Raw genomic sequence first — 14,905 nt, forward strand, 5'->3', positions numbered from 1 at the left:
AATGTATTTGGTGCCATTTACTTGAAGTTTACTAGTGTAAAAATATAATGTGATAAACACAGACCTTTTGCATCACATGGCAACATATGACAAGTAGTAAGATGGAAGGAAGTTTTGGTCATATAAAGACACCTAAAAAGCACATTCACACACACACACAAAATTAAAAATATGCTTTAAGAAGACAAACAGGAAATCATAACCAAAAGAGAATCCAAAAGAAAGTAATTGATAGACAACAGGAAGACAAACATAAAAAAGTTTAAAAATCATAAGATGCAAAGTAATAATTGAATAGAACATTTGAACTAGAAAACAAAAGCTTTAAGAAGAGACCAAAAGAGAAAATAATGCTAACAAAGTGAATGGAATATACTTAAAATGAGCTCAGCAAAGGCACGTAAAGAAGTAAAATTGCAGAAAGAGAATGCACAAATATAAAACTTCATACAAAGAGCAAAAGAACCATACATAATGAGACAAGGGCCATTTTGATTTCATGTATTTATAGATGCTGCATCTGCAGCTCTAAATGACTAAGCTGAGCATAATACTTATATATTCTTCCTTCTTTTGATCTTGCTAAAGGTTGAGAAATCATGTCTCGACACCCACTTAATTTGAATGGGCGTCAAGAGGCACATATGAACCCAACTTAGCACTTGGAAACTGATTTTTCATATATCACATATGAAGAATACGTGCAGTTTTTCGAGATACATGAAACCAAACATCTCCAAAGTGGAAGATGAATAGAACATTGAAATAGAAGTTTCAAGAATTTTTGAAAGTGAAATCGTACATTTGACATAAAATATAACATAGAAATAGAAGAGAAATGCAAAAAAGAAAGAATTCAAAAGAAGGAACAAAGGTACAAATAGAAAAATAAGAAACAAATAAAAAGAAAAGACGAGTGGAAGCAAATAAACAAAATAAAAGAAGAAAATGTTAAAATGATTAAAAGATGGCAGCCAAAATAATGAGAGAAGCTCAATAGCATAAGAAAATAAAGAGATAAAAGAAAGATATTGCTTTTTACTAAATTCAAGCATTAAAAAAGTCAATCAATTGGCATTGCCAAAAGACTGTACTAAGATAATAATTCCTTAAAATAACAGCACTCCGTAATTTGGATGACATAAGAACAAGTATAATCAATGAAATTCCATCAAAGATTGAAATTAAACATGAATGGAAAAATTCTCATATAAAAATAATAAAATATTAGAATGATGGAATAAAAATGATAAAAAGAGGAAGGTAAGTTCCAGTAGAAAAGAAAATATGATAACAAAAGGTTGGAAAAATAATACATCAGCACCAAAGAAATAAGAAAGAGAAGAAAATATGAAACTTAAAAAGAGAATAAATATGTTCATGAAGAGAGAAATAAAGAAATCAAATAAAATTTTGACGTTAGAGTGTTTGATTTTCTTTGTTCAAACCAACTATTGATGTTCATAATAATAAGTTAAAAAAACCAATTATTAACATCCATATAAGAGTAGCCACCAAGATGATGACAAGAAGAGGTATAGCCCTATGCACAATAAAAAGTGAGACTAATATTCAGCGTCAACCGATGGCATAAGATATCACATGTAAAAAAGGTAAATTATCAAAGTACTACCCAATATAGGCATCACGTCTCACAACAAATGTTTGAGTAGCATGGCTAGTGTTGCTCGATACAAAATTCAAGTTTCAAAATAAAACATTAATAAATATATAAGTAGAAACATAAGAGGACAATATATACATGTACCAAACATGAAATTAAAATATAAAATAAATCAAAAAGGTAATAATAGGACAATAAATTAGTAAAAATCAGGTAAAGCAAGAAATGATATAGCAAGGAAAAAATCTTAAAAAAATCTAGATAGCAATGCCATTAAATATATACAAAAGGTAGATGTGAATAGAACAAAGAAACCACAAAATGTAATACTAAATAATATAAAGAATTAAATTTGTACAATTGTTATGAACACATGCACAACTAAAAAACGAAAAAGATAAAAATAAGGAAAATCATAAAGAAAAAAGGAACAAAAAGTTAGAAAGAAATAAACAAGATTTACAAAATAATAAATAGAAAAAAACCAACTACGTCTCAATATGAACAGCCACCAAAATGAGTGGCAAAAAGAGGTATAATTTAATACACAATAAAATGTTGGATTAGCACTGAGCGCTAATAGATGACACGATAAAACATACGTTTAAAAGTTAAATTGTCGAGATACTACCCAATATAGGCATCACAATTTACAACGAGTGTTGAATAGCAAAGCTAGTGCTGCTCGATACAATGCTATTGCTGCTCGATACAAATTCTAGTTTTAAAATATAACATCAATAAATATAAAAACAGAAACATAAAAAGAAAATATATACATATATCAAACATGGCATTGAAATATAAATTAAAATAAAAAAATATAAAAATTGGGCAACAAATTAGTGAAAAGTTAGATAAACTAAGAAAATGATAAACTAAGAAAATGATAAATCAAGAAATTTTTTTGAACAAAACTAGATAAACATAGCCATAAAATAAATACGAAAAAGTAGATATGAAATAGATAAAAGAAACCACAAAATCTAGTACTAAATAATATAAGCAATTAAATTTATATGAGAACCAAAAAAAAAAGGTTAGAGAGAGAAGGGTGCACGTGCAACCCCTTTCCCTCTCCGGCATGCGATGAGGCGCATCGGATATCTCGCCGAATCCAAATCAAATTAGATTTGAATTTTTAAGCTATAAATTAAACCATAATTCTCTCTCCCTCTCCTTAACACCCCCCCCCTAAGCCTCCTTCTCCCTTTTCTTCTTCTTCTCCTTCATTTTTCTTTCTCACCGTCAGAGTCACGCCGTGAAATCAGCCTGCCAGAGTGTTGCCGGAGCCATCGGAGACTACCACGTGACTCCTTGGTAAGACCTCTCCCACCCCTTAATCTTAATTTTAGTTTAATAGGTTAAAATAAAAATACCTAATTTGTGAGATTTCGGCTTCGCCGGCAAGTCGCGCCGGCTGGCGGCTTTGGGTCGCTGCCTCTCCACCACTAAAAGCCTCTTACCGTTGGCCTCGTGTCGTGGGTGTTTGCCTCTGGAGCCCTCATGGCTCCAGTAGCCGTCGGCTATTGAGTTGATTGTCCATTGTGGGTTCTCTTCCACCTCGTGAGGATGACGACGTCGAGGGGATTGAGGTGTGGTCGTTGAACCGTCGGCGACATTGAGACAAATGATAGTATAAATATTGGAAAGATATTAATATGTTGAAACTATGCAAGGTTACAAGTTATGACTCTCTATTGTTATCATTGTCATTATTTAAAAGCATGCCTATTGCAAATTGTTATGTATATCGTTGATCTTAGATTTTATTCAACACTAATAAATTTTAGAATTTATTTAGTTTTCGAGTGGATTCCACTCACTGAGTTATAGTGGTTGGCTCATGGATTTCTTTTTTTTTTTATCTCAAGTAATAGTCAGCGTGGCGACTGAGCGAGACGTACCCGGACTCCATCTCCACTTAGGATCCACCTATCTACCTTTCTGCTCTCTTGGATTTTATGCTTTAGATTAAATGTTAGATTTATTTCGTTTAGAGACTCAAAAATAATGACATTTTTTTATATTTATTGTAATTAGTTTAAATTTAATAAAGCAGATCTTCATTTATTTATTCTTGCCATTGTACACTTAGGAAGTATTAGTAAGGCTTCGTGTATTTCAAGTATATTGAGGTGTATGGCCGGTTATAATTTCTATCTCAGGTCGTGACAATGTTGGTATCAGAGCCTAAATTTTACTCATCCTAAATCACTCTTAGAGTTGTGTGGAGGTCTGGTGGCATAAGCTCAAGTTCGTTACGAAATTTTTGTTATATTCAGTAAAATTATTCTTATCTCATTTATAAATCTTGAAGGGGCAATATGTATACATGTCGTCTTCGACGAGGAGCTGCAGCCCAGAGTTTATCTCCTGACGTGAGTAGGGAGCAAGAGCCGGCTCCTGCTTAAGCACTAGCTCTTGCACCAACTGCTATTCCTGGTTTGGGATCGAAAACTGCTCCTACTCCTATCCAAACTCCTACCCTTGCCCAGATCCCCACTCCTGCCTCAGTTCCTATTACCCATAAAGTGATATTAGTGCTACAGACCCTTCTTCAGGCCATTGGAGGACAGTCATCGCAGGCTCTGGCTATATCAGAGTCAAGGACCCTTAGTTTAGATAGGGGTACAGTGTTTAAGAAATTTTTGAAGGCATCTCCACCTGCCTTTAGAGGGACTACTGATCCGATCGAAGCAGAGGCATGGCTGCTACGGATCGAGAAGATATTGCGAGTATTGGATTATTCAGATGATCAAAGGGTTGCTTTGACGACCTATATGTTTGAGGATCGGGCAGAGCATTGGTGGCAGATGATTGAGCACCAATTCATTGGATGGGAGAAGGAGTTGACTTGGGGAAACCTTAAGAGGATTTTCTTCGAGAAATACTATCCTTGGGCCTTAAAGAAGAAGAATTATGATGAGTTCTTTGAGCTGAGACAGGGAGGGATGTCTGTGGTGGACTTTGAGGCGAGGTTCACTGAGCTGTTGCAATTTGTTCCACATATAACAGCGAGCGAGGATGAGAAAGCTAGCTTCTTCGAGGGTAAGTTGCGGCTAGCCATCAGAGATAGGATATCACTATTCCAGTGCCAGACACTTTCAGAAATGGTATCTAAGGCACTCCTCGCCGAGAGAAACATTAAGAAGCTTCGCCAAGAACGAGACAGTAGCATCCACAGAAGAAGTAGAGGAGATACCAGGAGCAAAAAAGAGGAGATGGTTAGTCGATTGGACAGCCTTTGAGGGTCGGGAGCGGACCAAACCCTTCTGGGGGTGGTCCCAAATAGAGTCAACTCAAAAATTGTACGAGGTGTGGATGCTCCCATTCGTCTAGTGTTGGGTGCAATGGAGTACCGCGAAGCTAATACAACTGTAGAAGATCCGACCACTTGGCAAGAGACTGCAGAGCACCTCTTGGGGGATGGCATCCAACCTCTCAGCAGGATCAACAGCATCGACCATCTCAGTCTGGCACAGCGAACGATAGACCTCCAGCAAGTAGCGGGAATCCAGGAACGAGGCTAGAGAATAAAAGAAATATTTATACTTTGACACAGGAAGAGGCTGAGCACTCACCATCCGTGATGCAAGGTACATTATCTATTTCTTTTATACCAGCTAAAGTCCTTATAGACTCTGAAGCCTCACACTCTTTTGATTCACCTAATTTTTTTTTCTTATTACCTATTGCACCTGAGACTATGAAATCATATTTAGCAGTGACTGCACCCATAGGGAGGACCATATTTTTAAATCTTATTTGCAGATCTTATTTAGTAAAGATAGATGATCAGAAACTTCTAGTAGATCTTATTTGTCTAGACATGCATGATTTTGACGTTATACTAGGTATGGATTGGCTATTCACATATCATGCTATAGAAGATTGTAGAATAAAAAGGGTTATATTTTCTATGCCGGAGAAGCCTATCTCAGCACTTCAAACAAACCGATTAATGAAGAAATGATGCCTAGGCTTTTTCGCATCTGTAGTGAGCGTGGAGCGTGTAGTGCAGGAGATTTATGAACTTCAAATGGTAAATGAATTTCCAGATGTTTTTCCTGAAAATCTACCTGGTCTTCCACCTGATAGAGAGATAGACTTCACCATAAACCTGCTCCTTGGCACTAAACCAATATCGAAGGCACCCTACAGGATGGCACCAGCAGAACTTAGAGAGTTGTAGACCCAACTTCAAGAGTTGCTGGATTTGAGTTTTATTCGTCTGAATGTATCACCTTGGGGAGCACCAGTTTTATTTGTAAAGAAGGAAGATGGATCGATGCGTCTTTACATTGATTATCAGGAGTTAAAAAAAGTCACAGTGAAGAACAGGTATCCACCACCCCGGATCGATGATCTTTTTTATCAGTTGCAACGCTCTCAGGTCTTCTCAAAAATCGATTTAAGATATGGCTATCACCAATTGAAGATAAAAAATGAAGACATTGCAAAGACAACATTTAGGACTCGTTATAACCATTAGGAGTTCTTAGTAATGTCTTTCGGCCTCACAAATGCACTTGCAGCTTTTATGGACTTAATAAACCGGGTCTTCAAAACCTTCTTGGACCGGTTTGTTGTGATATTCATTGACGATATATTGATCTATTCCAAGAGCAGAGAAAAGCATAAGGAACATTTAAGGACAATACTTCAAACTCTTCGTGAGAAAATACTTTATGCAAAGTTTAAGAAGTGTGAGTTTTGGTTGGATGAGGTGGCTTTCTTAGGACATAGCAAGGATGGAGTCAAGGTGGATCAAAAGAAGATTAAGGCTATTAGCAAATGGCCGAGGCCTACTTCAGTATTTGAAGTACGCAATTTCCTTGGATTGGCAGGCTACTATAGAAGGTTTGTGGAGGGATTTTCACGAATTGCCTTGCCACTTACTCACCTCACCAAAAAAGGGGTGGGATTTGAGTGGTCAGATGATTGTGAAAATAGCTTCTAAGAGCTCAAGCAGAGATTGATCTCAGAGCCTTGCCACTTTATAATTTATAGTGATACATCCCGACAAGGTCTTGGTTGTGTTTTGATGCAGCATGGAAATGTGATAGCTTATGCATCTAGACAACTTAAGATTCATGAGAAGAACTATCGACTTTGAGTTGGCTGCGGTGGTTTTTGCACTAAAGATTTGACGTCACTATCTTTATGGAGAATCTTGTAAAATTTTCACTGATCACAAGAGCCTCAAATACATCTTCACTCAGAAAAAACTTAACTTGGGGCAGCGCAGGTGGCTAGAATTAATCAAGAATTATGATGTTATTATCAATTACCATCCTGGGAAGGCAAATGTGGCAGTCGATGCTTTGAGGAGAAAATCATTAGAGGGGCACTTATTAGCACTTACTTGTCAGCAGTGTATTATTGAAGAATTCAGACGCTTGAAGATTGAAGTAACGTCAAATTCAGAGAGAGAAACGTCAGAGTAATTCTTCGTGTCAATGAGCGGCATGAGACAGCATACGCTTAAAATGTAAATTATCGAGATATTACTCATTATTAGCATTACAATTTATAACGAGTGTTGGGCAATATTGCTAGTGCCACTCAGAATAAAATTTTAATTTCAAAATAAAACATCAACCAACATAAAATTAGAAATATAAAAAGGCAATATATATATTCATCAAACATGACATTGAATTATAAAATAAAATAAAAAGGTAATAATAAGAAAATAAATTATTAAAAAATCACGTAAAATAACAACATTATAAATCATAGAAAATGTTGAATAAAACTAGATAGTAAACCTATAAAATATATACATAAATGTAGATATAAAATAAAACAAATAAACCACAAAATCTTGTAATAACTAATATAAGCAATTAAATTTATAAAATAGTTACAAAAATATCTACCACTTAATTTTTTTCTTAAAAATAAAAAAAATAGAAAAAATTAATTGAGATAATACCTAGGATAAGCATTCACAATTAATAACTAGTGTTGGGCAATATAGCTAGTGCCACTCGTTATAAAATTCTGATTACAAAATAAAACGTTAACAAATATAGAATTAGAAATATAAAAAGGCAATACATATATATATCAAACATGACATTGAAATATAAAATAAAATAAAAAAGGTAATAATAAAGTAAATTTATAAATGAAAGAAAATTTTGAATAAAACTAGTACATAAATGTAGATATGAAATAAAAACAAAATTTTGTACTAAATAATATAAGCAATTATCTTTTATTTTCTTAAAATTATCAAAAAAATAGGAAAAATCATCGAGGTAATACCCAGTATAAGCATTTACAATTTGTAACTAACGTTGGGCAATATAGCTAGTGCCACTCGGTATAAAATTCTAATTTCAAAATAAAATATCAACAAACATATCTGTATTTGAAAAAAAAAATATTTCAAAATGATCAAGTAAATAGAAATATCATAAAGAAAAACTAAGAAACAATACATTGCAAAAAGAAATAAAAAATATTTATAAAATATTAAATTAAAAAAACTACAATGTCTCATTTTGACGAGCCATTAGAATAGGCGGTAAGGCAAGGCATAACCTTATGCACAATAAAAACTCGGAGTAGAGCTTCACGCCAATGAGCGACATTAGGCAACACACGCGTAAAATATAAATTATCGAGATATTACTCAGTATAAGCATTATAATTTATAATGAGTTTTGGGCAATATTGCTAGTGCCACTCAAAATAAAATTTTAATTTCAAAATAAAACATCGGCCAACATAAAACTAGAAACACCAAAGGGCAATATATACATATATATCAAACATTGCATTAAAATATAAAATAAAATAAAAAAGGTAATAAAAACAAAATAAATTATTTAAAAATCACATAAAGTAAGAACATTATAAATAATAGAAAAATGTTAAATAAAACTAAATAGTAAAGCTATAAAATATATACATAAATGTAGATATAAAATAAAACAAAAAATAAAATTTATAATGAGTGTTGGGCAATATTGCTAGTGCCACTCGTAATAAAATTTTAATTTCAAAATAAAACGTCAATCAACATAAAAAGACAATATATACATATATCAAACATTTCATTGAAATATAAAATAAAAAAAGTAATAATAAGAAAATAAATTATTAAAAAATCACATAAAGTAAGAACACTATAAATGGTAGAAAAATGTTGAATAAAACTAGATAGTAAAACTATAAAATATATACAAATGTAGATATAAAATAAAACAAATAAATCATAGAATTTTATACTAAATAATATAAGCAATTAGATTTATAAAATGATTATATCAACCAATAAAATTTTTCTTAAAAATATCAAAAAAATAAAAAAACATCGAGATAATACCTAGTAAATTCATAATTTATTACTATCTTTGGGCAATATAGCTAGTGCTACTCGGAATAAAATTCTGATCTCAAACATATCTGTATCTGAAAAAAAAAATTTGAAATTTATTAAATAAATAGAAATATCATAAAGAAAATTGAGAAATAATAAATTGCAGAAAGAAATAAAAATATTTAAAAATATTAAACAACACACTCTTAAAATTTAAATTATCGAAATATTATTTAGTATAAGCATTAAATTTATAATGAGTGTTGGACAATATTGTTAGTGCCACTCGGAATAAAATTTTAATTTCAAAATAAAACGTCAACCAACATAAAATTACAAACATAAAAAAGATATATATACATATATCACATTGCACTGAAATATAAAATAAAAAAATAATAATAAGAAAATAAATTATTGAAAAATCAAATAAAGTAAGAACAGATAAATGATAGAAAAATTTTAAATAAAACTAGATAGTAAAACTATAAAATATATACATAAATGTAGATATAAAATAAAACAAATAAGCCACAAAATCCTGTAGTAAATAATATAAGCAATTAGATTTATAAAATAGTTATGAACATATTTACGACTTAAAATTTTTTCTTTAAAATATTAAAAAAATAGAAAAAATCATCGAGATAATACTCATTATAAGCATTCACAATTAATAACTAGTGTTGGAAAATATAGTTAGTGCCGCTCGATATAAAATTCTAATTTTAAAATAAAACATTAACAAATATAGAATTAGAAATATAAAAAAGCAATAAATACATATATCAAACATGTCATTGAAATATAAAATAAAATAAAAAAGGTAATAATAAGAAAATAAATTATTGAAAAATCACGTAAAGTAATAATATTATAAATCAAAGAAAAATATTGAATAAAACTAGATAGTAAAACTATAAAATTTATACATAAATGTAGATATAAAATAAAACAAATAAATCACAGAATTTTGTACTAAATAATATAAGCAATTAGATTTATAAAATAAATATATCTACCAATAAAAAATTTCTTAAAAATTTCAAGAAAATAAGAAAAAGCATCGAGATAATAACCAGTATGAGAATTTAAAATTTATTACTAACGTTGGGCAATATAGCTAGTGCCACCCGGAATAAAATTTGGATTTCAAAATAAAATATCAACAAACATATTTGTATCTGAAAAAAAAAATATTTCAAAATCATCAAGTAAATAGAAATGTCATAATGAAAAATTGAGAAATAATAAATTGCAAAAACAAATAAAAATATTTACAAAATATTAAATTAAAAAAAACCTACTAATGTCTCATTTTGATGAGCTATTAAAATAGGCGGCAAGGCGAGGCACAGCCTTATGCACAATAAAAGGTCGGAATAGTGCTTTGGGCAATATTACTAGTGCCACTCGAAATAAAATTTTAATTTCAAAATAAAACATCAACCAACATAAAATTAAAAACATAAAAGTGCAATACATACATATATAAACATGACACTGAGATATAAAATAAAATAAAAAAGGTAATAATAAGAAAATAAATTATTAAAAAATCACATAAAATAAGAACATTAAAAATCAAAGAAAAATGTTGAATAAAACTAGATAATAAAGCTATAAAATATATACATAAATGTAGATATGAAATAAAACAAATAAATCACAAAATCTTGAACTGAATAATATAAGCAATTAGATTTATAAAATGAACATATCTACCAATAAATTTTTTCTTAAAAATATCAATTAAATAGGAAAAATTATCGAGATAATACCCAGTATAAGCATTCACAATTTATAACTAATGTTGGGTAATATAACTAGTGCCACTCGATATAAAATTTTGATTTCAAAAAAAAAATATTAACAAACATATCTGTATTTGAAAAACAAAAATTTTTTTTAAAAGAAAAAATAAATAGAAATATTATAAAGAAAAACTAAGAAACGATAAGTTGTAAAAGCATTACAATTTATAATGAGTGTTGGGCAATATTATTAGTGCCACTCGGAATAAAATTTTAGTTTCAAAATAAAACATCAACCAACATAAAATTAGAAACATAAAAGGGCAATACATACATATATCAAACATGACATTGAAATATAAAATAAAATAAAAAAGGTGGTAATAAGAAAATAAATTATTGAAAAATCATATAAAGTAAGAATATTATAAATCTAATAAAAATGTTGAATAAAACTAGATAGTAATGCTATAAAAAATATAAATAAATGTAGATATGAAATAAAATAGAGAAACCACAAAATATTATACTAAATAATATAAGCAATTAGATTTATAAAATAGTTATAAATAATATAAGCATTCACAATTTATAATGAGTATTGGGCAATATAACTAGTGCCACTCAATATAAAATTCTGATTTCAAAATAAAACATCAACAAAATATATCTGTATTTGAAAAACAAAAATATTTCAAAAAAGATAAAGAAAAATTATTATAAAAAAATCTAAGAAACAATAAATTACAATAAGAAATAAAAAATATTACAAATATTGAGTTAAAAAAAATTACTAATGTCTCATTTTGAGTAGCTATCAAAATAAGCTGCAATGAGAGACACAATAAAATGTCGGAATAGTGCTTAGCGTCAATGAGCGGCATTAGATAACAGATGTTTAAAATATAAATTATTGAAATACTATCTAGTATAAATATCACAACTAGTGTTAGGTAATATGGCTAGTGCCACTCGGTATAAAATTATAATTTTAAAATAAAATATTAACAAATATTGACATAGAAATATATAAGGGCAATACATACATATATAAAACATAATATTGAAATATAAAATAAAATAAAAAAGGTAACAATAAGACAACAAATTATTGAAAAATCATGTAAAGTAAGAACATTATAAATAAAAGGAAAATGTTGAATAAAACTAGATAGTAAAGCCATAAACTATACATAAATGTTGGTATAAAATGAAACAAATAAACCACAAAATCTTGTACTAAATAATATAACAATTAAATTTATACAATAGTAATGAACATATTCACCACTAAATTTTTTAAATATCAAGAAAATAAGAAAAATCAACGAGATACTACCTAATATAAGCATTCACAATTTATAACTACTATTGGGCAATATGGCTAGTGTCACTCGATATAAAATTCTAATTTCAAAATAAAACATCAACAGATATATCTGTATTTGAAAAACAAAAAATATTTCAAAAAGATCAAATAAATAGATATATCATAAAGAAAAACTAAGAAACAATAAGTTGCAATAAAAAATAAAAAATATTTATAAAATATTGAGTTAAAAAAATAACTACTAATATCTCATTTTGAGGAGCCATCAATATAGGCCGCAAGGAGAGGCATAGCCCTATGCACAATAAAAGATCCGAGTAGTGCTTAGCACCAATGAGCGGCATTAGACAACACACGTTTAAAATGTAAATAATCGAGATATTGCCAAGTATAAGCATCACAATTGATAACTAGTGTTGGGTAATATGGCTAATGCCACTCTGTATAAAATTTTAATTTCAAAATAAAACATCAACAAACATAGAATTAAACATAAAACGACAATATATACATATATCAAACATGACATTGAAATATAAAATAAAATAAAAAAGGTAATAATATGACAACAAATTATTGAAAAATCACGTAAAGTAAGAACTTAAAATATATACCTAAATGTAGATATGAACTAGAACCAAGAAACCACAAAATCTTGTATTAAATATCATACTTATGAAAGTCAAAAGAAATAATGAACTTGAAACAGACCTAACAAATGAATTGCATGAAAACTATATAAGTAGTGAAGTTTTACCTCATTTCATTAGCATGGGAAGAACGGCTCATTCTTGATTCTTTCCAAATTCTTGTAATGTAATTTTAACCAGCATTTGAGGATACTTATAAAAAAACAAATAAACAAGTGCAAAAAATTCATACCAGGTAGTTGTATTTTCCAAGGTTAAAAAAATTGGGATCGGAATCGGGGTCGGCCTTCCAAAAAAACGATACATATCAACCGAATCGGCTATATCGACCGTATCGGTCACCTAGATCGGATCAGACTTTTTAATTACATAAGATTCTAAATATTATTTAAAAATGTAGGAAAACTTCTTAAAATTTAGAAAAAAAAAAAGCTTACCAAAATAAGAAAAGAAAAAAGAAAAACTATGGTGCAATAAAAATTGAAAAAAATAAGAGATTAGAAAGAGTGTGATTGGAAGAAAATCAAACAAAAAAAAACCATGATGCAGTAAAGAAGAAGAAAAAGAAGAAGAAAAGAGAAAAAAAAGGGAGAGAGCAGAAGAAATGAAAAAAATGAGAGAAAAATAAAAAAATTAATTAAAAACTTATATACCAAAGTTTGTCGGAGTCTATCGGAGTTCGTTGGAGTTTAGCAGAGTTAGATCTCTCCATAAGGTCTATTCCACTAATATGTGGGAAACAAGTTCTACCGATCCAAAGGTATATTTAGTTATTTACTCCAAGGCTAGCAAAAAGAGTAAAAGCTTATAGAAGTTTTAAAGCTTCAAGAACTTTTAGATAATGTGATCTCGACTCAACCATTTGTTAGCCATAGACCTTCCCGTAAGCAACCCCACTACAACATTCTAACATTAGGGAAGCAAAGTTATTCTCATTTTTGTAAAAGTCAAAAGCAAAAGTGAACTTGAAATAGACCAACAAATAATATATGCAGACTATGTATGCAGTGAAACTTTACGTTACAGTAGTTAGCGTGAGTAGAACTACTCATTCTTGGTTCCTTCCAAATTCTTGCAATGGAAAATTATCCAGTAACTCAGGATTCTCAGAAAGAAAACACAAATCTAATACAAGAGAAAATAAACAAGCACAAGAATTTCTTACCAGGTGATTGCACAGTTCAGGGACACTTCATTTCAACTATGATTCAATAACTTCTTCAGAGGAAGACTTTCTTATAGTATCTCATAATTTATACTGGATAAACTGTAAAGTAGTGAAATTCCCAGAGCAGAAAACACTAACTATATAACTACTTTTCTTAAATTAGAAAAGTAACCTAGGAAGAAATTATTTCAAACTTAGAGATACTTGTTATTTAACTTCAATTTGATAACTTACAGTTGCTCAATGGTCGCGGGAGCAGTCACGTCTACAGTTGTTACCAAGATGGCATCACTTGGACAAGCAGCTTGTGCAGAAGCAGCAACCATTATTGTTTCGACGTTCTTCTGTTTTCTCTGTGATCATCAATTCACTTGAGATATCTTAACCTTCATAAAGATTTAGTTTACTGGATCAATCTGAGAACCCTTTGCATGCGATATATATGAGAGCTACTGATGTTTTTGATGTTTAGATTTTACCATGTAGTAGAGGAAAATATTTACAACAACATCAGCATTCAGATCCATAAGCAACTAAAAATCTTAGAAGCAATGATAGAGAATAATATGCATTTGAACCAAAGTTTGCCAACAGTAGTCGCCTATAAACCATCCTTTTTCATATGTCCTGAATCATGTTTCAATACAAAGTTATTTGACTATGCAGCTGCAAATGACCTTTTACGAACTTAGTTGTCTTCTAATTTTGATGTAACTCTAGAGATTGCAATGAAGAGATTTGCTTCCCCAAAATATTTCACAATAAATAACCGAACAAAACCAAGAGATATTGATGGATGGAAATATGGATTTCAGCCCTCTACTTTTCTTTTTGATTGTGAAAAATAAATATGATAGAGAAGTAGGGTTTAGCCATTCTCTTTTCATTCAATCTTCATATAGAGATTTTTTTTATTACTATTGTTGATAGAGTAGAAACAAGCCTCCCCCTATTAGGGTTTTTAGCCATCAAGTTTACTTTTCCCACTTAATACATGAGTAACTAATCAAATAATCTAGCATGTATAAAAATAAGTGATCTAT

Source organism: Typha angustifolia, chromosome 7, assembly GCF_048772165.1.
Source record: "Typha angustifolia cultivar Huaian chromosome 7, ASM4877216v1, whole genome shotgun sequence".
Classification (NCBI taxonomy): Eukaryota; Viridiplantae; Streptophyta; class Magnoliopsida; order Poales; family Typhaceae; genus Typha; species Typha angustifolia.